The sequence below is a fragment of the Monodelphis domestica genome, chromosome 7, assembly GCF_027887165.1.
Source record: "Monodelphis domestica isolate mMonDom1 chromosome 7, mMonDom1.pri, whole genome shotgun sequence".
Taxonomy (NCBI): Eukaryota; Metazoa; Chordata; class Mammalia; order Didelphimorphia; family Didelphidae; genus Monodelphis; species Monodelphis domestica.
In genome coordinates, this window is record NC_077233.1 from 33460106 (window position 1) to 33486634 (window position 26529).

Below are 26529 nucleotides of genomic sequence, written 5' to 3' on the forward strand. Positions count from 1 at the left end.
ACAGTTAGCAAAAGGTTTACTTAGATCATAGAAAAAATATTCAATTAGAAAACTTTAGCATTTATCTTGGGTAGATGAACTCCCCTTTGTCTTGTTATGAAATTTTATCTGGCCAATAGAGGATATAGCAATGTCTAGTATATCTTCAGGATGACCAAGTCTGAAAGGTCCTCACCTAATATGAGAGGGCTATTTTATATCTTTTGGGAGCTAAGAAGCCATGCCAATACCCCCAGAGTCTGCTAGGATGCTACTCCCTAGTTAATCATCTTAGGAGAGCTTCATTGACTTTTGGAGAAAAAACTAGCTTTACTCATGCTTATATACATGGAGAAAACCCAGTTAGATAGTAGCCCTGTCATTGGGTGCTCCATCATAGACTCTTGTCTATCTAATTTTCTGTAACTTCCTCCCTATCAGACAATCCTGAAAACCCATAGAATTGATAGTAAAACACTGTTATAGCAGTTAAATAGAATGACCTATGGTTATAACAGGCTTCCCTTGCTCCTCAACTCTACTCATAATAGTGGATGGACCAAAAGGATAAATTATTTAGCATATTCTTGACTCAAAAAAGGGTTGGCGCTGCAACTAGCTCTTTGAATGGCTGAGGTATAAATCTGAGGAGAAGATACAGGAGTGAGCACATTATTATGCAAATTCCAAACACCAAAGTGTCCTGCCACAAAAACAAAGTCATTAAGTCATAACCCTGAGTTGCAGTTAAGGTGATCTAAAATGAAAGATGATATCATAGAAGATAACCTAGAATGCTGTTCCTGAAGTCTGGAAGAACTGAGTTCAAATTCAGCTTCAGATATTTGCTAGTTGGGTAAGTCACTTCACCTTTGCCTGTCTCAGTTGTCTCAACTGTAAAATATGGATAATAAGAACATCTGCCTTTCAAAGTCATTGTCTGTCAGGATCAAATCAGGAAATATTCTGAAGTGTTTGCACATTGCCTGGGTTCTATCTATCTATCTATCTATCTATCTATCTATCTATCTATCTATCTACCTTCTTTCATCTGACGAATTATTAATCAATTAACAAGAATATATTAAGGATTTATAATGAACCAGGTTCTGGACTTGGTACTGAGATACAAAGAAAGAAATTAAACAATTTGTTTTCAAAGACATTACATTATGTCAAGCTATTATTACTAGCATTGTGTGGTAAAGTAAGATAATATTACTTTGTATATTATATAATAAATATAGTATATAACAATATTCTAAATCAATGGGTTAAATTGTGGTTTTGCTGGCTTGATATTGATAAATTGGCTGCCTGATTGACTTTTGAGTCCATGGTTGCATGGTAGATTGAAAGCTACTAGAGGGTAGGGACTATGTTGTTTTTACCTTATGTTCCCAGTAGGTTGCCTGATTTTTTAAAAGTTAATAAGTCATATCTAACTCTTTGTGATCCCTTTTAGAGTATGATTCTACTTTTTAAATTCTCCCTCTTGTTTATGTGAAATCCTTTGGAGTAGCTTGCTATTTCCTTCTTCACTTAATTTTAAAGATACGGAAACTGAGGCAAACAAGGTTAAGTGACTTGCCCAGGGACAAATAGCTAGTAAGTGTCTAAGACTGGATTTGAACTCAAGTACTCTTAATTCCAAGATCAGCACTATGCTACCTAGCTGCCTCTAATAAAATACTGTAATTCTTTAACTCAGTTCTTATGCCTCCTTCCAAATTCAATCATCTTCCCACAACATCTGTGACATACAATTAATTACTGTTATTATTTAATGAGCATCACAGACTTGTTTTTGTCCTAACTCTGCCATTTACTGTATGGGTGATCTTGAGAAAGTCTCAACCACTTTCTAAGCTTCATACCTGTATCACTCTTGCCGCTTATCCTGGCTTTCCTGACTTCCATCAAATCTTAGGTAAAGTCTCACCTCTTGTAAGAAAGCCTTTCCTGGTCCTCATTCATCTTAATGCCTTTTCTCTGAGACCACCTCCAGAATTCTAGCTAGAGACACCAAATGTAGCTCCTTGTTGAGGCATGTCCCAGTGGGAATAAAATGGCGGCTCCATTTTCTGATGAAACTGGGCAAGTACTTAGACTTTTGCTCAGCTGTATTCTCAGTGGCCCCGTGATTCTACTTTTTATGTTCTTCCTCCCATTTATGTGAAGCCCTTTGGATGGGCTACATCCTTTCTCATAAAAGCTGCCCATTTTAGGAAGAAAAATGCTTGGGTTTCTTGTTGGCAGCTCTTAATGAGGGTGTTCTCCTAAGACAGTAAAGCACCCTGCTGAGGACACATTAACCAGAGCTCTATAATTTCAGGCCTGTTCACTAAATGCTTGACTTTTCCACTGCCCCTTTGCCTCCATGAGTGTCAGTGTCAGTAATGGGGTCAGCCAGGGAGCTCTGATCAACACTTGGGGTCTCCCCTCTGAGACTTCAGCGACTTCAGCAGGAGTTAAGCATGAGAACCCTAGAATAGAATTCACCTCTGGGTTGTTACCATTCATTTCACTGTTTCTGCAGTGAGATGCTCCTTCCAATTCCCTTCTCTATTACAACACTACCCTTGATAATATTACTGAATTTTTTTTCCCCTTTCTCTTACCTCCAACAAAGCAAAAGAGATAGGCTTACACATCTGGTAACCGAAAACACGATGTTACCTATGCTTTTCCTTTATAAACGATATTTAAACAAAATCATTAGCTTTGATTCAATAGCAGGTTTGGGGAAGGGATTATAGATGCATATACTCAAGGACATGAAGGTTAAACACTATTTATATATATATATATATAATGAATCTATATATCTGTCTTTGTGTATAGTTAGTTATACACACATACCTCAGATATTTGAAAAGTTACAGAATAAATAGAAGGTAGCAGTGTTTTGTCACATCAAAAGTATTTTTAATGCAGTTGAATCTTTCCTTGGAAAATGTTCTGTAGCATGATGAAGTCGTCCACAAAAGAATTTTTTTAGCTTAATAAGATAAAGTAATTTATAATATTGATACATCAATATGTTTTTCAATAAACTTTTTCCTGTTTTTCCCCTTGAATTCTCTTTACTTTCAGAATTATAATTATATGTCTTCCTCCCACTTTGAAGGTGGCACAAGGTGCTCATTTGCAGAGTTCTAGCGTTCAAATCTTCCCTGAGAATAGAAGTGTCATGACTCAGTTAACAATGCTTTATTATTCACATTGATCTTTTTTTATAGTGTTCTTTATCTCAAAAACATTGTAAATCAGATATCTACCTCCCACTCTTTTGTTCATTTGCAAATTTTTATTATTCTAGTTTAAGAAAGCAATGGAGTGTCAAGAGTCAGTGTGTATTGTTTATGTTCTTTTTGCTTTAAAATTACTTTTAACTGTAAAAAAGTGAAGATTCCATAATCATGCCTGAGTTTCCAGATTCTTTATGTATACATCAAAGAAAACCTTGTATTTTTCCCCTCCAACTTTTTTTGCTTTGCCCCCCTTTTTTTCCTGTAGTTTTCCTTCTATCTTACCTTTCTTCCTCCCTTCTTTCCTTCCTTCCTTCCTTCTTTCCTTCCTTTCTTCCTTCTGTCCTTCCTTCCTTCCCTTCCTCTCTCCCTCCTTTCCTTCCTTCCTTCCTTCCTTCCTTCCTTCCTTCCTTCCTTCCTTCCTTCCTTCCTTCCTTCCTTCCTTCCTTCCTTCCTTCCTTCCTTCCTTCCTTCCTTCCTTCCTTCCTTCCTTCCTTCTCTCTCCCTTTTCCTCTCTCCCACTGCCTCTTTTCTCTCATTCCTGCCTGCCTTCCTTCCTGTAGAGTGATATTTATAGATTCTTGAATCTTAAAAAAATAGTATTAGATTGAATGTGATTCATACTTGCCTTGGATTTTGCTGTTACTTCTTTCCCCTCTTAGTTAAGGAACTTGCTTGCCTGTGTTTCATTTTCTCTATTTAGCACTATATGATTTCACCTGGGAGAAGCAAGGGGGATATTGACTTCACTGTCATAGGATCATAGCTACAGATCCCAAAGGGACCTGAGAAGCCAGTGGCCTTTTCACTATGCTTTGGAATTTCAAATCCAATATTCTTAGATTTCTTGGTTATTTATGAACAAAGACAATGAATTCTTAGTGTCCTTGCCTTTGGGAAACAAAGTATGAACCTGCTCTGCCATGATGGTTAGGCTAGGATTAAGTTCACAGAACATAGAATCTCTCTGTTGAAAGTGATATGGCACAGCCTTGTCTAGTCCTTACCTGGCATTCAAGGTTCTTCAACCTTTGCTGGGAGAAATTCAGTTCGAAGAAACCTATTTTCTCCTCAGGATACTCAATGTACTTTGGACTGAAAATATTGGAATATTTTCCTGACATCAAGTCAAAATGTACATCTTTGTAACTTTGCTTCTTGTTTTGCCATCTGGGGCCAAATAAAACAATGCTTCTTTCCTGTGACAGGACTGAAATGTTTCCTTTGGGCTAAATCATGCTAGTTCTTTCAAGAAATCATCATATGATATAATCTTTAGGTCTTCTGCCATCTTGGTGACCTTTTCCTGGACACACTAGTTATTGTTCAATCATTTCACTACTTTCTGACTCTTTGGGAACCCATTTGGGGTTTTCTTGTCAAAAATACTGGAATAATTTGCTATTTTCTTCTACAGCTCTTTTATCAATGAGAAAACTGAGGCAAAAAGGGCTAAGCAACTTGAGACCTGATTTGAACATGTCTTTCTGACTTCAAGCCCAGCTCTCTATTCACCATGTCACCTAACTACCCCTGGAAAATCTACACTTTAATTTGGTCCCCAATGTGGTGTAATATTAATACAATACTCAAATATATTTATAATTAATAACATATTTTATATTAATATATTTAAAGCTATATAAACACATAAGTATATTTATATATTATATATAATGTATAATATTCTATATGTTACAAATTACTATTTATATTATACATTATATGTAATATATAATTAACACATACTTAATATATTGTTTATATTATATTTATTTGTAAATTAATATTATAGTTATCTTAAAATATATTATTTATATTATACATTATATGTAATATATAATTATATTTATAATATATACATGTATCGATTTAAATATATATTTAATAGAAAATATATTATTAATCATTATTAATATAAATATATATACACATATATACAATATACGCTTATATATATATATATATATATATATATATATATATATATATATATATATATACACAGACATGGGGCAGCTAGGTGTTGCAGTGAATAGAGTAACAGGCTTGGTGCCAGGAATACCTGAATTCAAATCTGGCCTGAGAGATGTGTTAGCTGTGTGACCCTGGGCAAATTACTTAACCCTGATTGCCTTAGTTTCTTTATCTGTAAAATGTGCTGGAAAATGAAATGGCAAATCACTCCAGTACCTTTGACAAGAAAGCACAAAATGAGGTCACAGTGAGTCAGACATGAGTGAAACAACTTAAAGATATTCACATATATTCACAGATTTATATATCATATACACATCAGTGTCCCCAAAGTTTGGGTGACATTTGAAACTGTTAACTATTTAATAATCTTTACTGTTTTTATATGTGTGCATATATCTGCCTGTATATTTAATAATAAAAATATTTAGATCGTATAGATGGAAGATATCCATGGAGCAACATTTCCCATCTCATACTTGACTATCACCCAAGGAGGAGCTTAGCTAAGTGTTGGGGCATTTGTTGGTTTGAAGTTGGCCACTGATGACTAACCTCGATCAAGAAACAGATATTCACCCCAGTCCTTGGTCCTCTTCCATCCTATCCCTTGCCACAGTGATGACAACAGTGAAAAAGTGTCACTCAGAGAGAGGGTGATAAGTCACATTGTTCTTTGATTTTCTACGAATATTAATTGTTGGCCTGTTGAAGCTCTTTGATTTTATTGGTTTGAGACATGAAGATCACAATCTTTCTTTATGTATATATCTTAAAATATATTAATTATAGATAATATTATAAATAAGAAAATAATAAAACATCTTAATATATATCTTGAAAAGTTTCCTGTAGCTCACAGTGTATAGTATATGTTAGAGGCTGGATTTGGATTTATGTATTTATGTTTCTAATTATTGAACTCATTAAAATGAACACATTATAACATGATGCATTTTTAAAGAACCTAAATAATTTTTTTAAATGGAAGCAGTAGACACAGCTCACAAATCATTGATCCTTCACTCTATTACAATATTCACTTAAATACTGTAAGGGGTAAAAATTAAGGTTGGACTGAATACTAAAGTAATAAACACATGTGTGGCATTATTTCATATTTCAATGAACATTGCAGAAATTTCTTCAAGCAAAATGCAATTTAACAAAAAGCAAAAAAGTCTACCCAACACTTCAGGAATAAGTATTCCTCCCTGCTTTTAAGAACTAATTGTCTATCTCATTACAGATCTCCAACTGCCAATACAATCAAGTTACAGAAACACGAATTCTGAAATGGACTTTGCCTTATTAATATATAACATATACTTGGGCGAAGGATCCCTGGTGTGCTTATTCTAAATTGTTCATCCTTTTGCCTTCTAGACTATTAAGTAGGCTAATGCACATAGAAAGGGAAAAGTTTCCAAAATCAATTTACTGGAATATGGTGAAACACTTAAAGTTTTATATTTTTTTTTTTTAGTCCTAGATGCTAAAATGAAAACTCCTCCCATGACAGGATGTTTTCCAAAAGCCCATTTCTATTGCTTCCATTGTACTATTTGTTCATTTTCCTGTAAAAATTTCCTTTTCCATGGGAAATACAAGAGTTGAGTTCCTACCACAGCTCTCTTTTTCTGGAAGGTAGTATTGTTGTTCAGTTGTTTCAGTCGTGTCCAAGTCTTCATGACCCCATGGTCCTCTATCTGTGGTGTTTTCTTGGCATAGATACTGGAGGGGTTTTGCCATTTCCTTCTCAAGTATCAAAAAGAAGTTAAGTGACTTGCCAAAGATCACACAACCAGGAAGTTTCTGAGGCTGAATTTGAACTTAGGGATGATAGTAAAAAGGAATTAAAATTTGCTAAAATATAGTCAGCAAAATATATAGTATATATTGAGAATATAAATAGATAGCTAGATAAGCAAAGATAAACAAGACAAACAAAATAATTACCTCATCTTTCAAATAAGGGAAGGATAATGGCTTAGAGATGATGTCTAAGCTCCCAGCTCCAGCATTCTGTGGTTCACTGGTCTCTGATGTCATTAATTTCATTATATTTTTCAGTGTGTAATGAAGGAAATTTTCTTCAGTGCTATTGGTGCAAATCTCAGCTTATCCATGCCATCTCACTCTGGTTTGAATTCTGAGAAGTCCTGTTTAGTGCACTGGATGCTATCTTAGAGTTAAATATTTTAATGATGCTAGCACAGTACCAGGACTATAACTTGCTCATTCTCCTCTGATTAGCCCACTTCCTTTTCTGGTCATATATGTCCTTGAGATATTTTACTCCAGCTACTGGGCTCAAGGTGTCATTGATAATATGTCCCACTTGACTCAAACCTATTGTGTTTGGTTCTGTTGTCCTTTGGGCCAGTTGGATTTCTAATTCTCAAGTTCTTGTGGAGTTTAATGATTCATAATTCTACTTTCACTGGGGGAATATTAACTCTAGAGGGATTTTTTTGTCACAAGGATCAGCTTGGAATCTTTAAGAGTAAACCATAATTTACCAAATAGGATCTGGTTTGATCTCCTTGTCTTTTTAAGTTCTGGGTACAGTTCAGCACATCCCTAGAGCATAGGTCGAACCATACCAACTCAACTGTTCCATAAGATTCAATGGCTTTCTATTGGGTCAAATATAATCTCTTTGGTTTCACAATAAGAACCTTGTTCCAATTCACTCCTCCAGACTTATATAATATAGACTACATGCCTTCGTGCACTGTATGGTGTGTCCACACTGATCTTCTTATTGATCCTCACATATAACATGCCAGGTTCTATCTCTCTGCCCTTGTTCAGGTTGTCCCATGCACCTAGAACATTCTTCCTCTTCATCCGTACTTCTTAGAATCTTCAGTTTCCTTCAAAACTCTGCTCAAACACTATCTGCTACATGCTTCATTTCCAAATTCTCAGCTGATAATGCCATTATCTTGGGGAAGGGAAGGGAAGGGAAAGGACTAAGCACTTATATAGTGCCTGCTACATGCCAATATTATGCTAAATGCTTCATGAATATAATCTAAACTATCTTTCTAACTTTATTTCAGATTTCTCTTTTCACACTGGAACACACTGTTTCAGAAAACCTGAATATTTGCTAGTTTGTTATAATGGAAAGGACAATGGGTTTGGATTCAGAGTCTGAATCTTGAACCACTGACTTATTGCTTTTTTTTTAATTAAAAAAAAAAAAAAACCAAAACCAAAAACCCTTACCTTGTGTCTTAGAATCAATATTGTGCATTAGTTCTAGTGCAGAAGAGCAGTAAGGGCTAGAAAATGGGGCTATGTGACTCTCCCAGTGTCCCACAGGTAGGAAGTATCTGAGGCTAGATTTGAACTCAAGACCTCCTGTCTCCAGATCTGATTCTTCATCCATTAAGGCACCTATCTACCCCAAATGATATTTTTAAAAATTACTAATTCATTTTATTTTGGAAAAGTGACTATTAAAAACAACAACCCTTACTTTCTGTCTTAGAACCAATTGGTTCTAAGGCAGAAGAGTGGTAAGGGCTATGCAATGGAGGTTTAAACACAGCCAAGGAATGTCTGAGGTCAGATTTTAAACTAGGAACTCTTATTTCTAGGCCTGGCTTTGAATCCACTGAGCCACCTAGCTGCCTTCCTGAGGGAGCTTGGAAAAACCACTTCAATTCCATGGGCATGAGTTTTCTCATCTGTAAAATGGAGCTGTCCTTGATGACCTCTGAGGTCCCATCTAATTTTTTTTTTTTTATCTATGATTACTGGTTCACAATATTCTTCTGTTAAACTGTTTTCAAGTTCCAGCAATGAGCAAACAGCCTCTGCTGCTTCCAGTGGGAAACAGAATCTCTTTCATATTTGAGAAATAGGTATTAGAATTACACTTTTCTTTTCTTTTTTTATTCTTCAAGTAAAGATAATAAGGCAGAGAGATTTGAAAGCAGAGAGGTCTAGTTTTTCCAGTGCATTAGAAATTCATAGGCTTCATAGGACTTAAGAGCTGGACTGGGTCTTAGAGATAATCTGACCAACTCTCTTGTTTTATAAGTCAGGAAACCAAGACTTGGACAGATGAAGTGGCCTCACCTAAATCACACAGGTGGTAAGAGAACACAAGGAAGATTTGAAACCAGGCTTTTTGCCTCTATATTCAGTGATCTTTTCATTTGTCCTCCAATTGCTACTAAGTTCAGCATGGCTTAGATGACCAATTCTTGGGTGCTAAGATCTAAAGACGATTTCTGTATTGAGGCAAAAGGTAGCTTGCCATCGTTCTTAAAGACCCATGCCTGGAATCAGGAAGACTAAAGTTTGAATCCTATTTCTGATGCTTACTTGTTGTATAACCATGGGTAAATCACTCAATCCTCTAAATTTCCATTTTCTCATTCATAAAATGGGCATCATTGGATCCTAGATTGAGAGCTTCAAGCAACCTTAAAAGTCCCTCAATTGATAGATGAAGAAACTAAAGCTCTGATCCAAGGTCCAACAGGTAACAAGTGACAAACCTTATACTTTAATACAAACATTCTGAATCCAAACGAGTCATTCTTTCTACTATACCACACTGCCTCAGTTAATAACACCTGCAGTGCTAATCTCAGCCAATTTTTGTGGGGATGCTGGAAACAGGATTTTATTCCTGTCTTACTCATTCTTCTGGAGAAATTCATATCACTATTAAGAATTGCCTATGAGCAGAATAAGTATTGTTGACCTGAAAAAAAACCTATGGGGAAATCTGAATCTATGGGAAAGAGTTTTTCCTTGGACAGAGCAATGGAAAGCAACCAATCAACTTATAATAATTGTTTGTAGAATGTTTCCATTACAACTGAGGCACTATGTCCCGGTAACTAGTTCTTCATCAATTTCCTAATTGTACTTTTCTCCTTCAACATTGCCATATGACTTCCAATTTATTTCTTTGTCCCCATAACTGAGTTGTAAAATTATAAATTGATCAGCCACATTATATTTGTGAGAAACCTGCTTATTTGTGGGCCAGTTCTCAACTTGGGTATACAAGTAAAAAATAAATGCCTTGACCAAGACAGGAAAATGCAGAATACTATGTTAATTTTTTTAAAAGGTAAACCCTTACCTTCCTTCTTAGAATCAATACTATGTATTGGTTCTAAGGCAAAAGAGTGGTAAGGGCTAAGCAATGGGGGTTAAATGATTTGCCCAGAGGCACACTAGGGCTAGGAAGTGTCTGAGATCAAATTTGAACCCATGACTTCCTGTCTTTGGACTTGGCTCTCAATCTACTGAACCACCCAGGTGCCCCCACTAAGTTAATTTTTGGACAGGGTCAAAGGAGTTGATCTTGCCTTTGACACTTATTATCTAGGTAACCATGGGAGAGTCACTCAATGTGGGTGAACCTGAGTCTCCTCATCTCTAAAATTATAAGTGGGAGTGGACTAGAAGGCACTGAGGCTTTTTCCAGCTCTAGTTGCCTGATCCTATCATCTCAGAATGTTTTGAAAAACCTTAAAATGTTACACAAAAGCCAGATCATCATCATCATCATCATCATCATCATCATCATCGTCATCATCGTCATCATCGTTGTCATTGTCATCATTATTATTCTCTTCCTTCCCTTCTTGTTTCTTCTACCATTGCCATTTTCCCAGTTATCAGAAAGAGATCCATTACGACCTGTTATTTTCTTTGGAATTGAGCCATTTCACTATGGACCACAGGACCACACTGGACAAACTTTCCTCTGTTTGGGGAGATGCCCAATAACCTCAAGCTACAGAACCCAGAAGCCATGGCACACTGTTTCATGCACCTGTTTTGCATTCGTAACAAGAGCAAACCCCCCTCTGACAGCGGAGTGCTATTGTTAACAACTATAAATGTATTAAAAACACAAGGGCATTTTCATCTGTGTTTTGTGCATGAGAAATATTGTTGCCTGACAAGCTCCAATTGGCAAGTGAAAAGGGGCCTTATTGAAGGAAACAGCAGTAGCAAACAGTGAGCTAGGCAGAATCATGGTAATTGTCCCTTTAACATTGGCAGCGTGCATTCACTTAATATGACTGCTACTCTGTCTCTGCCTCATCCAGACCCAGAGGACCTGTTAGACAAGCCGCCAGCCACCTCTCTCTGGGATCAAGCTGTCAATGCAAACTTGCTTTCTCTTTCTTTTTCTGAGCTAAGCTCTACCCCCAGAGCTCAGGTTGCTTTTCCTGAGTGAAAGCTTTAAAAGAACTCCATTCTAAATGATATCACCCGTGCTGTTCTCTTCAAACTGACAGAACAAAAGAACCAGATTCCAGAAGCTGGGTCTGAGTGACTTGTTAGTTGCCTGGAATGATGACTTCCTCCATCCTTAGTTTATTATGGTGGGGCAGCAGAGTTTTGGTTTTGCCGAATCCCATCTCTAACTAGTTTCTAATAAAAAGGAAAGGTGAGATTGTGCGGTCAGAAGCTCCCCAAAAGGAGGGACTGTCCAATGGTTCTAGTAGGAGAATTTACCCTCCAAATTCATCCCAAGTTGGACCAGAGAGTCTAATTTACTAGTAAAGACAGAAGAGAATGTCTTGTCTGCTATTGGAACTATTTCCTTCCCTAGGTTGCCCTCCCCAAACTTTGGTCTAATATGATGATAGCTTCCTGGATGAGTCTTTGTATGAATAAGTTTTAGGAGAACTCACCAGCTTTTTGTCTACTTGCTTTTCCCCTCTTGACCACTACCAACTATTAAGAATAATGGGGATAACTTCATGATGGTGAGGATTTTAACAATGAAGTGAGTATAGGGTGGATTCTGAAGTCAGAGGACCTGGGTTTAAATCCCACCTCTGATGCTTAGTACCTAGGTAATCTTGGACAAGCCATTTAAAAGTCATGGGCCTTAATTTTCTCTTCTGTAAAATATTTTTTTTTAAAGTTTCACGACCTTTAAGTTCCTTTTCAGGTATAGGTCTATGATTATAATTTTGAGAATCAGACACTGAGTATATTATGGGAATATATAGTTTTCACTTTTGAGTACCTGAACGAAATGCTCTGCTCATTAGGAAGAGTACATATTAGTTCATATTCCATAAGTGAGGAGTGGAATTCCATTACCATTAACCTTAATGAATAAGTTGACCAATCTCCTGATATGTCTATCAGTTGAAAACACTTCGTTGATGGAGTTCTAGAATCAATCTATGAGGAGACATGGTATGTATTCAAAATTGTTTATATCTTGGGATGGGAACCTCTTTGGCTAAGTTACAAGGAGAAAAGGAGTTATTGGCTAACAAAAGAAGCTAACTATACCTCTGGCAGCTTTATTTTTTATTTTTTTATTTTTTTAAATTTGGAAATTTTTATTTAATTAATTAATTAAGAGTATTTTCCCATGGTTACAAGATTCATGTTCTTTCCCTCCCTTCCTCCCAACCACCTGTAGCTGACACACAAGTCCACTGGATTTTACAAGTGTTATTGATCAAGACCCATTTCCATATTATTCATAGTTGTACTACGGTGTTCGTTTGGAGTCTTACATCCCTAATCATATCCCTACTGACCCATGTGATCAAGTAATTGCTTTTCTTCTGTGTTTCTATTCCCACAGTTCTTCCTCTGGATGTGTTCTTTCTCATAAGTCCCTCATAATTGCCCTGGATCATTGCATTGCTGATAGCAGAGGAGTCCATTACATTCGATTGTACCACAGTGCATCAGTCTTTATATACAATCTTCTCCTGGTTCTTCTCCTTTCACTCTGCATCAATTCCTGGAGGTCATTCCAGTTCCCATGGATTCCTCCACTTTATTATTCCTTTGAGCACAATAGTATTCCATCACCAACATACCACAATTTGTTCAGCCATTCCCCAATTGAAGGTTATTCCCTAATTTTCCAGTTTTTTGCCACCACAAAGAACGCAGCTATGAATATTCTTGTACAAGTCTTTTTCCTTATTATCTCTGGGGTATAAATCCAGCAGTGCTATGGCTGGATCAAAGGGCAGGCAGTCCTCTAAAACCCTTTGGGCATTGTTCCAAATTGCTGTCCAGAATGGCTGAATTAATTCACAACTCCACCAACAGTGCATTAATGACCCAATTTTGACCTCTGGCATTTTTAAAATAGCAAAGATAGGTTAAAAGTTCCTCATTTCAATATAATCCATTCCAGAGGTGGAATATTTCAGTTTGGGAGTTGAATATTCCATTTTGAGTGAAGTTTCTGAGTAGGAACTCTTCTTGAGGTTGGGGAAAGGAGAAGATAGAGAAAAAAAATGCACTGGCTTCTATTGATTGAAAATTTTGAGACAACATGTCCAGCTGGCAGCAGAAACATATTAAAGACTCCTTGAGGACAAACATAGCAACATAAGAAAAGAAGCAACTTCAAATTTCAGAGTCCACTTGTAACTATGGAGAGTTCTGGCTATAGATCCAAAAGAGGACCTACAGTAACCAGGAGTTGTGAGTTTGCCCTCTGGTGACATATTTTTCTTACATAAATTCCTTTTTACCATCATGTCTTAATTTTGAGCTGACTTTGACCATGGAATTGTAAATATTTGTATGGGATTGTCCCATTTGCATGGGGGCTCATGAGCTATGACGGTATTAGAAGCCACAATTTCTCAGGGGTTACCCTGGGAACTCCAATTTGAATAGTTACTAATTTACCCTCTAAGGACTTCAATCTCCAGGTTTAATGAAGAGTTGGGTGATTGGTCCCAGAAGAGTTGTTAGTCATTTAAAATACTGATACTTTTGAAGTGGTTAGTATAAGACCTGTTCCCAGAAAGTACATAGGGAGAATGTGAGGGGTAATGAAGAGAAAACCAGTGTCAGAATCAGGAAGACCTAGAGTTCAATACCACCTCTGACATGCTACCTATGTGCTCTGGGAAAATCTTTGAAAATTAGGACTATTTCATTCTTTCTAACTCTAGCAACCCCCACAGTGTCCACCACTACTCAATAAATGCTCACTGATTGATTGATACCCCAGTTCCCCCTAGAAATTCATTAAAAACATAAACAGAAGAGTTCACTGGTAGGAGTGTCCTTATGAAGATTTATCTATACCACTGAAATAATGGGTCCAATCTTTTCAAAATATTAAGAGTTTTGAAAATTCTTAAAGTGACTAATCTTTATCTTTTGAGTGACTGTTTCATCCTTCATCCACATCCTCAACAACTAGTTTAGAGTCCCACTATGATCATACTGCTATGATAGGTCTTGGAGAGAGATGAGTTGAAGAAATGAATAGCATCATTTTACAGTAGATAGTACTGGGTTCAGGTCCTGTCTTTGATACATCATTGGAAAAGTGATAGACAAGTCACAACTTTTCAAGGGTCCAGGTAACTCTAGGACTAAAAGTTACAGAGGAATTAGTAGTCCACCAGACCAGATTCTTGCCCTGGGGGTTTGCCTGTATGACTGATGGAATCTGTCCAGTGGAATTTTGTCCATGAAGTCAGGAAAGCTATAGTTAATTAAAGTCCTGAACTTGTCCCTTGGAGTATTCAAATCTAGATAGGTCAGTTAAACTCTGTGTTTCTCAAGGAAACTTCTTAGGGCTATCTCCTAAGTGGTAAACTGGTAACAATTTGCTTCATAGAAAGAGTGTCCCCTCTGGGGGTCCCTCCCTTTCACTGATATAATTAGTTAATTTATTCCCATTATTATTGAGCTTTTCAAATGCTTGTCTCTTCCCCCAAACTTATTTCCTGTTTAGAACTGCTTCAGGAGAGAGTGGGTTCACTCTCTTTGGAAGCCTTTAATAAGAGGATGATGTTTACCTGGCTTGTACAGTATAATAGGGATTCCTTTTTGGTTTCCATTGACTATTGTTCTTTGACTCTTTCCAACTAGATCATGAAGTTGCTTGTGGGCAGGGATAGTCTTTTTTATTATTTTTAAACCCTAACTTTCCATCTTAGAATCAATACTATATATTGGTTCCAAGGCAGAAGAGTGATAAGGGTTAGGCAATAGGGATTAAGGGAATTGCCAGGGCCATACAGTTACAAAGTGTGAAATCTGCATCCAGGACCTCCTTCCTCTAGACTTGGCTCTCAATCCACTGAGCCAGGGATTTTCAATTTTTTGTATCCCACAAAGTGCACAAAGTAGTTGTTAATAAAAGTTTGCTTTCATCTCAGCATAGCCACCAGTGTGTTGTGGTGATGAGTTAAGTCTACATCTTGAGGCAACCATGCAGCATAGTGGATAGAGTACTGGCACTAAAGTCAGCAAGATCTGAGTTCAAATTCCACCCAGGATACTCACTAGTTATATGAATCTGGTTAAGTCACTTAATTTTTGCCTCAGTTTCCTCAACTGCAAAATTTAGGATTAATAACCTACCTTTCAAGATTGTTGTAAAGTTCAAATGAGATATTTGTAAAGCATGCAGCTTTAACATATAGTAGCCAATAAGTAAATATTGTTTCATTCCTTCCTTTTTATTTTCTGAACCATAAAAGATGTTTAACTATTAGTTCAATTTGTAATGAATTAATTTGAAAGGAAGTTGAGTTTTTCATTGTGAAAGTTGACATTCCATTAACATGTTTAACTGGGGGAATGCATTTCACATAAGGGTTTGATATACATGGAAAAGGAAATATGGGAGAGGTAATAATGAACTTACCAGAATCTTCAAGGGGATTTGGGCCTGGACTGGATAATTCTGCCAGAGAGATAGAAAGACAAAAAAGGTTAATTCATTTTTTTAAGTTTGTTAACATTTCTTCTGGTTTCACTTTCAAAAAAAGTCTCATAAAAATAGTTATCCTAATTGAATGTTCCCCCATCCATTTCATCTTACCTGTTATCTCCAAAGGAGTTAACTAAGTGTCTAAGTGTTTCAGTGGATAGAGTGCTAGACCTGGGGTCAGAGAAGATCTGAGTTCAGATCTTGTCTCAGACTCTTCCTAGTTATGTGACCTGGGTAAGTCATTTAACCTCTGGTTGCTAGACAAAAGGATTTATTGGAGAAAAAAATGGCAGACCTTTCTAGTATCCTTGACAAGAAAATCCATTGGCTAGCTAAGGTCCATGAGGTCACCAAGAGTTAGACATGACTAAACAATAACAACAAAAGTTGTTTTCAAACTCTGAAATAGATTTATAAAGACAATAATGATAAAAAAACTGGTGTTTATGTTATATCTTAGAGTTTTCAAAGGATCTCACTCATAAAAGTAGTGCAGGTATGACTGGATTCATTTTACAGATAAGTTCTCAGAAATTATGTTTAATGTCCCTGGTTATGTAGCTAATATGAGTTAAGTATTTCTATCTAGTTATTAGGACTCCAGTGATCTCTAGGCATACCACCAAGCTAAAAACTTTGTAGATGAGCAATTTTAGATAGATGGTTAAGTATATACAGATGATATGTGGATATATAGATAATGCAGATATATAGATGAATGTGTAGATGGATAGAGAGAATGAAAGAAAAAAGAAAGAAAGGAAGAAAGAAGGAAGGAAGGAAGGAAGAAAAAAGAGAAAGAAAGAAAGAAAGAAGAAGAAGAAGAAAATAGAAAGAAGGAAAAAGAAAGATAGCAAGAAAGAAAGCAAGAAAGAAACAGAAAGAATGCCCTATCTTTTGGGGATGGGTAGATGGGAGGATAGATGGAGAGGTAGGTGGATGGAGGGATAAATAGATATGTATATTTCTGTTAGAAACTAGATCAAGGCACAGGGTAGAGGGTCCAGAAATGTGTAAAATATTTTGTAAAATAATGTTGAGTTGAGGTGGTATTCTAGGCCACCATGAATTTTTAGGAATTGATCAATTTGGGATGTGGTTTCTAGTGACCTTGCTCTTTCATTACCCTCATTAGTTTGTCAGTGTAGCACTTAGGAATCATATATGACATAAAGAAACACATTATTTGATTACAGTGTTGAATTAACATTTGCTTTGAAAGCCATCATTTCTTATCTTCTACTTCCTGTCCCTTTTATGGGAATTCTGTTGAATGAAATAGACCATGAGAGATATTATCAGTGGAGAAACTAGCAACCACAGGACCTGGATGGAGAAGACATTAGTCCAATGTAGTTTACATTTAAGAGACAGAGGGGTTTTAGTGGCTTGCTAGATCAATAAGAGTAAAACATGTGATGCTTTAGCCAGAAGGGCTAATGTGACCTTGGGCTATGTTCATGGAAATATCATTTCCAGAGCAAGGGAATTGATCATCCTGCAATGTTCTATCCTGATCAGATCACATATATAGTCGAATTATAGAGAGTATATTTTAGAAGGGACATTGACAAGAAAAGGATAGGGCATGCAGATAATGAGATAACTGGCCCAAAATGGAGGATATTGATACCCCAGAGATGAAAATGCCTTTTAAGAGGTAGTAGTTTTCCAATATCTGAAGAGATGTCAGGTAGAAAAGGAGCTCCATTTGACATTTGGCCCCAGAGACCAGAAGAAGAAACAATTGATGGAAGTTCAGGAGACTCAAATTCAGGACCAAAACAAGGGAAAATTCCTTAAAAGTTAGAGGAATGTAAAAATGAAAGGAGCTTCCTTCATTTCCATGCATTGCACTCCAGGTTCTATCACTATAGCACCCCTTTTCTAAGGACACCCTCCAAGCCCTTACCACCTCCAAAATGAGGTGCAGTTAGATTCTGGGGAGAACACGCTTCCTCCTCTCCCAGTGAGGATCTACACCCTTCTTAGATCTAAGAATGTCAATTTCCAATCCTTTCTTACACCCCAACATACACACACACACACACACACACACACACACACACACACACACACACACACACAGCTAAATTTCCCCAGTTATAAGAATTGTTAGTTGCAGCTCTGAGTGAAGGGATTTGAGTATTGAAATATTTTCTGTGCTGGAATAGACTTTCAAGGTGGCACTGCTTTTGTTTAAAGCACAGGATTTTGAGACTCTTATACTCAACAGTGAGTTGTGTTTAAAGTGGAAAAATCTCCATTTTGGATAAACCAATATATTTTGATCCAAAACAAGACCTCAAAGGATTTGTTAGTGGACATTGAACCAAACTGAATCTTTAGGTAAGGTGAGTCCTTTAATTGGCTTTTCTTGAATCACTTTATCCTGGAAAGGAAAGGCCAGAGTTAACAGTACTAGCGAACATACCAGCAGCCGCTAAAGCCATGCAGTGAGTTTTCTTTGATCTGCTGTGTATGAAAGAGAAAAGTAGTAGTTACACCATTTGCTGCTCCCCTTAGACAACATTTTATCTTGAACAAATAGTACAACGCTGGCTTTGGAGTCGGAGGACCTGGGCTCCAATCCTATCTCTGATCCTCACTTCCTGAATGACCTTGGGGAAGCCCCAACTTCCCTGGACTTCTTTTCCTCATTTGTAAAATGAAGAGGTTGGAATAAATGGTATCTAAGGTCCCCTACAACTATAACTCGGTGATTCTCTGATCTCCCCTCTCTATCTAAAAACAAAACAAAACAAAACAAAACAAAAACACAGGCTGTCCCTTCTGCTGGAATACATCTTTTCTTCACTTCCAAGCTCTTAGAATTCTGTTTTTTTCATGAGTCTTAGGTCTTCTCCATCACTTTTCCCTCCTGACATTACAGAGTATATTTTGTATACTTTATTTGAACATATAATACCAACACTCCTTTGCCACTAGACTGTGAATCCCTTAAGTGTTGGATCTGGGTCTCCGTTTGTCTTTGTAGCAGTGCCTGGTACTTTTGACTTTCTCATAAGTCCAGACATAATGAGTGATCAATGGGAAACTTCTTCTACCAATGCAATTGGACTCTGCTCTTCCACTCAGAGTGATAGAGAGTTGCTTAGGCCACTGGTAGGCTACAGGACTTCCTCAAAATCACATATTCAAAATATAGGATTGAATTTTGTCTTATTGAGTCACTATTTACCCATTAAGTCATGCTGCCTTTAGTGTAGGTTATGTTATTATTCATCCTTTGTTTACAAAGGAGACCAGTGATGCCTTGACTTGCTTGTGAATGGACTTAAATGGGGCAAAATTGCACAATGTTTTCAGTCTCATTCCCTCTTCCAGAGTCATCCAAGTCAACTGGCAAGATGACTAAGGATGGTCTGCAAAATAGTGGAGGACCTGGGCATCTTTGAGGTCTGCCCAAGCTCTAAGTGCCACAGAGCGCCTGCTTCAGTTGTCTTCATGACTATAGTAAGGAATCATTCTCATCTGCCCATTCTTTTAGGGAGGTCTTCACATGCCTGGGGTAGGCACCCTCCTAACTCATTGAAGGGTTTGAGGCTTGACAGTTACCCTCAATTTGGTTTAGTCTGTTTCTGAAGTGTGGACACTGGGCATTGTTGTAAAGAAAGTGTTGGCATATGCAGAAAAGTGGCATTGGAGTCACAGGTGAGAGTTGGGTGAAGGGTAGACTCCACGGGTGGATGAGCAGCCCTGAAAAGTGTTCAGCAAGCTCTCACAGCAGTAGTCCCTGAACCACCATAGATTATGAGTGTTTAACAAATATTAAGCAAATGAACTACAGCCACGTAGTCTGTTTTGCCAAAAAGAAAGAATAATTTCCAAAGCATACATCGCAATCCTAGTATAATCTCAGGTATTCTCTGGATCCTAGACTCTCATTTAAAAAATGTGTTTCCTAGCCCTTCTTACTGTGAATATCCTTGACAATGTAAACAGATGTACTGTTTGGCTTTTTTATTCTGAATCCAGACTGACTGAAAGAATAGCTCCAAGAAAGTGTTATGTTTTTCATTTCTCAAAGCTCAATTATGAGTACTTAATTTTGTTTTCACTTTACATTACCGACTGTCATAGCCTTACCAAGGTTTAAAAAAAATTTTTTTTCTGGCTAGAGATGTAGCTATTTCTTTAAGATCCTCCTCTTTCAAAGTATCTACTGTATAAATAAATATAGCAACAAGTTTAAAATACTCCAAGGTGGTTACAAGTTGCATTTTGGCACTTAAAGATATTTATTAATGTCCTCAAATTTTTAGAAAATAAGATCATGGATTTTGAGATAGAAGGAAACCTTTAAAGAATCATTTTCTTTTCCCCTTCTTCACAGATGAAGAAACTGTGATCATCGCTCTATAGCAAAAATGAATAATATGGAAATATGTATCAAGTGATAACATTTGTACAACCCAGTGGAATTGCTTGTTGACTCTGGGAGGGAAGAGAGAAGAGGGGAGGAAAAGAAAATGAATCATGGGAACATGGGAAAACATTTTAAAAAATAAAAATAAATAAAAATAAAAATAAAAGAAACTGTGATACCATGAACTTCCTAAGATCCTATATGTAGGAATGGGCCAGAGCCAGATTTGGGACCCATGTTATTCAAATACAATCTAATAAGCTTCTCAATCTATCGGCCTGCTTCTAAGACTATGAAATTGTGAGTTTAGGACACTTCATAAGCAGCTTGAAGGTAATAAATGTTCCCCCTTAAACTTGATACATCCTTTGCAAAATGAGAACTGTTAATAGCTTGCTAACTCACTCTGACCCTTCACAGATCAAGTTATTCTTCATTTTTGCACCTGCAATCTTTACACTCTTAACAAAGGTGCTGGCACAACATTTTTAGACATGGAATTGCCTGTACTAACACTGAGATCTGCACTTAGAGAACTCAGCAATAAGCTGGATTGAGCCAAAGAAATTAAATCATTTCTTGGGAGTTGGCATTTCTGGGAGCTGTTGCTTTCCCTAGAAATAGTAGATGAGAAAGTCATCTTGAGACAAACCCAGGTCTAAGAATCAGGTATCTTTTTTAAAAGCTAGTACACTGTTAGTGGAGCTGCAGGTTAGTGGTACCTGTATTATGGAAAAGACTTAAGGAAACTATGAAAGAAAAATCATCACACTTTTTATCCTAAAAGAATCCCAAGCCTGAACATAAAGCAAAGCTGCTTAATGATAGAAAAAGAAATAAAGGTTTCACATATGACCAAAAACATATTGCATCATTTTTAAAGTAAAAAAAAAAAGAAAGACATATAATTTCCATTGACTAGGAAATGCCTCAACAAATCATGGTATATGAAAGCAGTTGAACACAGTAGTAGGGCAAGAAATTAAAATGCTAAGTACTTCAGGGAAACTTGAGAAGAACTTTATAAAATAATGCAGAGTAAAATGAATGGAACCAGAACAATCTATGTAAGGACTGAATTATTGCAAATAAAAATGATACTTTAAAAATATTCAATTATGGTTCAACATAATGACTGTCCCAGAAATCAAGATCCCCTAATTTTGGTAGAGTGAAATGAAAACTATTGGTGTGAAACGTTTAAGTCAGATGAGGTTACTATATCTGTTCATTTCATATAACTTACTCTGTTAAAAGGAAGAGCTCGGTTGTGGGAGTATAAAGGCATTGTAATTTCCCTTTGCTAATTCAGATTAGCACTTTCTTTGCAATTTTTCATTTAAGGAACTGTCCAGAGCCCTGAGACATTGCTAGAGTCAAAGAGTTAGTATGATCAAGGTAGGATTTGAACTAAGGTCCTCACAGCTTGGAGACCAGATCTCTCTCTTCTATATTAAGCTGCCTCTGTGTATAATGAAGGGTCTATACAATAAAACCCAAAAAGGTCAATAAAACTCCTAAGCATCATTCAAAATCATACAGGATAATGTGGTCATATACCACATTACTCAACTTAAATTGCTATCTCCAAAGTTACTAATCATTTTTAATTAACAAATTAGTTAATGAACAAATATGCTGTGTTATCTCAGCCTGGATTCTTCTCATTTTAACTACTGATTTCAATGCTTATTTACATTCAATGCATCCTTACAGTCTCTTTAGCTGGCTTACTATCCATATCATATCTCCTGATTATGGGTGTTCAGGCCTCAAAGTTTTCTCCTATGCTTTTGCATCTATTGTTCCTTGTGCCTGGACTGCTCTTTCTCCTCATCTCTTATTAGAATACTTGGTTTCCTTTAAGACTTATCTTAAATGTGATTTTCTTCAGAAAACTTGTCTTTGTCCATATCTGCTAGGCTCTTGCAGATAGCACCTTCCCCTGTATCTTTCTTGCATCCATTTATTTATATCTCAATGCATAATTATTATAATAATGTGAATTATTTGAGGACAGGGATGTTTTCCCTTTTTATTGCTATTTCAAGTACTTACATAGTGTTCCTCACCAGAACTTAATAAGAGCTTGCTTGTTCGAAATTCTTAATTAATTGATTAATTAATGGGAGAGGAAAGGATGGGGTGACCTAAGTAAGCAGCAGTTTAAGTAAGGGAAGCAGCATAAAATATATTGTATGACTGGAAAAAGCAAACTAATCCCATGTATGCCATGGGTAACCATTTGATGTAAAGAGTGTGTAGACCTCTACAGAGAATTTATCAACGTAAACAGACAATAGAATAGATGCATGAGATGAGAAAACATGAATGGGTAGCAATGGGTATCATTAAAAAGACCATTGTGGATGAGATGGTTGTGATCACAGCTCCATGAGAGAATAATTTAAGAGAAAAATACTTCGTGATTATAGTGAAAATAACTCCCATTAGTGAAACTGTTTCCAGTTAAAAAATCTGACCAAATATTCAGGATTTAAAAATTTTTTCCCCTGAAATTTCTTCTAATTTACTGTCATATACATTGAGAAACTAATTTATCAGCAGGGGGTCTATAACAAACAAAGGAAAAAAAACAGAAGGCATGACAGAGACAATATACCATTTTCATCCACTTGAGTTTTCCTTTGTGGATAGTTAGGCTGAATATTTTTGGTATTATTATAGATACGATTTCAGAAGCTCAGACATGTTCTGAGGCTTGATGTACTTGGCACAGGAGGACTTTATAAGCAACAAGGAATTTCTCTTCCTTTTGGACTTTGTGAGGAATAGATTATAGGATAGTAACAAAAAACTTTGATAAGCATCTGGTTTATCCCTTGAATGAAACTGGTAATCAGTTGGCCATTAAATAAAACTTGACTTGGTATTAAATCATTTATCTTAAGAAAGTCCTCTAAGTCCTCTTCAAATGGAGCAGTTAGTTAAATTAAACAAGGAAGACTTCTTTTACAACATAATGAACATGGAAATATGCATTGTTTGATAAGGCATGCACAACTTATATCATATGACTTTCTGTGTTGGGAAAGGGAGAGAGGTGGGAGGGAAGGAAAGAATGTGGATCAAAAAAGTCAGAAAACAACTATTAAAAATTGTTTTGAGGGGGCATCTGGGTAGCTCAGTGGATTGAGAGCCAGGCCTAGAGATGGGAGGTCCCAGATTCAAATCTGATCTCAGATTCTTCCTAGCTGTGTGACCCTGGGCAAGTCACTTAAACCCCATTGCCTAGTCTTTACCATTCTTCTTCCTTGGAACCAATATACAATATTGATTCCAAGATGGAAGGAAAGGGTTAAAAAAATTGTATTGATATGTAAAAAAAGAAATAAAATTTTAATGAGTTAAAAAAAACAGTGAAGGGCTACTGGAGACAAGCTAAAGAAATATGGAGAGTGAAGAATGAATTACATATAGGAAGCCCCATGAAGTAGTGGTCCAAGCCATGGACGTACCCAATCAAAAAAAGAGGATTGTGGGGTTTAGGACATTTCAGCAGCTCTGTTAAATATGACACACTCTTCAGTCATTGGTTGCCTATTTTTCTGAAACTTCTTCAATGTCTCCTCTTTCTCCGAGCCTTAGTAATGCGGAATTGGGTTCTATTGTGCCCATCAGAGCTGGTAACTTGTTCTCCTCTCAATGAGAGAAAAATACCTTGATTTGAGTAGATTCAGCAAAGGAAACTGCCCCGTCCAGCTAAGATGCAACCGTGTCTGGTAGAACAAGAGTATGTTATGGTAGAAAATTCTGCTTCCGGGTATTGTCAAAATGTAGAGAATAATGAGATTGGGTAATCTCGCGTATGGTCTCGCGTGGTTGGCTGCGGGAAGAAGAGGTGAGTGTAAACTACAGACGACTTGGCCAGGTGTGTTGGGGAAGAGTTTGGGAGGCGGTAAACAGAGGAGGGAAGGGGAGGGGAGGTTTTCATTAAAAAAACCCAAAAATCTCCCCCAGGCTCAGCCTCGATACTAGTTTTCAAAGACAGCCAGGTTGCAGAGAGGGATAATGGCTCGTGGGGCTTAGGTTGATCGGCTTGTTTCTGGGTTATTCTCCTGGTCAGGCAGCTAGGAGTTCTTCTAATTGTAAAATGGAAGAATCGGTTTTATCTTTCTCCTGCTTCTTAAGGCTAATCCCTCGCTAGACTGTATTGTTTCCCTGTGTCTTTTGTCTTGGGGAGAAAGGAGACAATCTCAGGCTCATGAACATCTTGTTAAGGTCTGTTGAGGCTTAGGGGGGTGTGACACAATTTTCTTGCTGAGTCTTTTTATTGAGGATTTTTTTTTTTCACCTGACTTGTCTTGGAGGTCTTTGAAATTTCTCCTAGTAAGCAATGATTTTCACTTCCCTTTGTTCCCTTACGGATCTGGGCTGAATTTTGCTCCTTGCTTTTTGGGGGTCTATTTCAGGCATTGTGGGAACCGGCTGCCTCAATTTCAGAGTAGTTGGGAAGGAGGGGGAAAAAGCCTGTGAGGAGAGATCCTTCCCAAGGCTAAGTGCCTTAACTGGTATTCCCAGTCCCCAGGCCCCTGCTCACCTCCTTCCCCCGTGCTCTGCTGCGTGGAGTGGGTCTACTTTGGGGCTTGCGGTGTGCAGGATGTTGCTGGCACCCGCCTAAGGGAAGGGTGAAAGGCATGTCTGGGCGATTGCAGAAACACTGCCATAAAAAACCTTAAACTTCAGCAACAATACTGAAAGCTGCATGCTCTCCTGGAGAAAGAAGAGCAGAAAGGAAATCTCTCACCTCTGGCCTTCTCATGGTCTCTAAGGGTCTTATCCTGCTTCCAGAGCTGGTGAGGTCACCTGTTAACTGTTTGTGCTCTTCATCTGATAACTGGTTCATCTCCTAGTGCAGGCACCTTTTTGTTAATCACTCCTAGAAGCAATTTAACTCATCGAAGGATTCTTATCCCCCTTCCCCCGAAACTTTCCGTGTTCAGTCAGCAAATATATATATATATATATTTATTATTTTATTATTTATAATATTATATATATATATATATATATATATATTAAACCCTTACCTTCTGCCTTAAAATCAATACTGGGTATCTACTCTAAGGCAGATCTGTAAGGGCTAGGCAGTGGTTGTTAAGTGACTTTCCCAGAGTCACACATCTAGGGAGTATCTGAGGCTAGATTTGAACCCAGGATCTCCTATTTCAATGCCTGGATCTCAAGCCACTGAGCCACCTAGGTGCCTCCAACAAATATTTAACCACAGGGCTATGCTCTGGGGATACAAGAAAAAAAAATCTCTGAGCTCAAGGAACTTCTAATAAGGAAGACAGAACATAATACACTATAATTATATATTATATATTGCTATTAAAGCTGGCATTTACATAGTGTCAACTACATACCATGTATTATGCTAAACACTTTACAAATCATTTCATCCTTGAAACAACTCCCAAAGTAGGTACTATTATTAAAATTCTTTTACAGATGAGGAAACTAAGGCAAATAGGATTAGCTGACTTTTCCAGGGTCATACAGCTAATAAGTGTCTGAGGTTGGATTTGGGCTCAAGTTTCCCTGACTTCAGGACCAAAGTTCTGCCCACTGTGCCATCTTGTTGTTATTCAGGCATTTTAGTCTTGTCTGATTCTTCATGACTATATTTGGGGTTTTCTTGGCAAAGATACTGGGGTGATTTGCTATTCCCTTCTCCAGTTTATTTTATAGATGAGGAAACTGAGGCAAACAGGAATAAGTGGGTCACATAGCTAGGAAGTGTCTGAGACCGTATTTGAACTCATGAAGAAAAGTCTTTCTGACTCCAAACCCAGAACTCTAACCATTGTACCACCTAGCTGCCTAATAAAACATATGCATCTAAGTATATCTAAAATAAATCCAATATAATGGAGTTTGGGAGGAACTAGGAGGGAAAAAGGACCATAGAATCATAGTTTTGGAGCTAGAAGGGTCCTTGAAGAACTTTTAATACTGATTCTGTCTTTTTATTAAAAAACAAAGGGACTAGTTTAGCAAACTTAGAAAGAACTAGTTGCCAATTTACTTAGGGAGCCTTGGATTGGATAAATAAACTTCTGACACATAGACTGTGTGATACTGGACAAGTCACTTAAACCATCAATGCTACAAGTAATTCATGCCCCCTCTCCTTCCCTATAATTTTAGAACTTTTCAGGTCTTTGAGTCTAATCTCATTTTATGAA

General features: G+C 37.1%; 1 long non-coding RNA gene across 1 annotated transcript; it reads right to left on the reverse strand.

Moving 5' to 3' along the window:
• Positions 1 to 3788: 3788 nt before the first annotated feature.
• Positions 3789 to 24101, reverse strand: LOC130455421 (uncharacterized). The gene is made up of 3 exons (XR_008913372.1): positions 23999 to 24101; positions 15862 to 15900; positions 3789 to 3949 (listed from the first exon to the last, which is right to left on the reverse strand). It is a non-coding gene; the product is annotated as an uncharacterized LOC130455421 (long non-coding RNA).
• Between the last annotated feature and the right edge of the window lie 2428 nt (positions 24102 to 26529).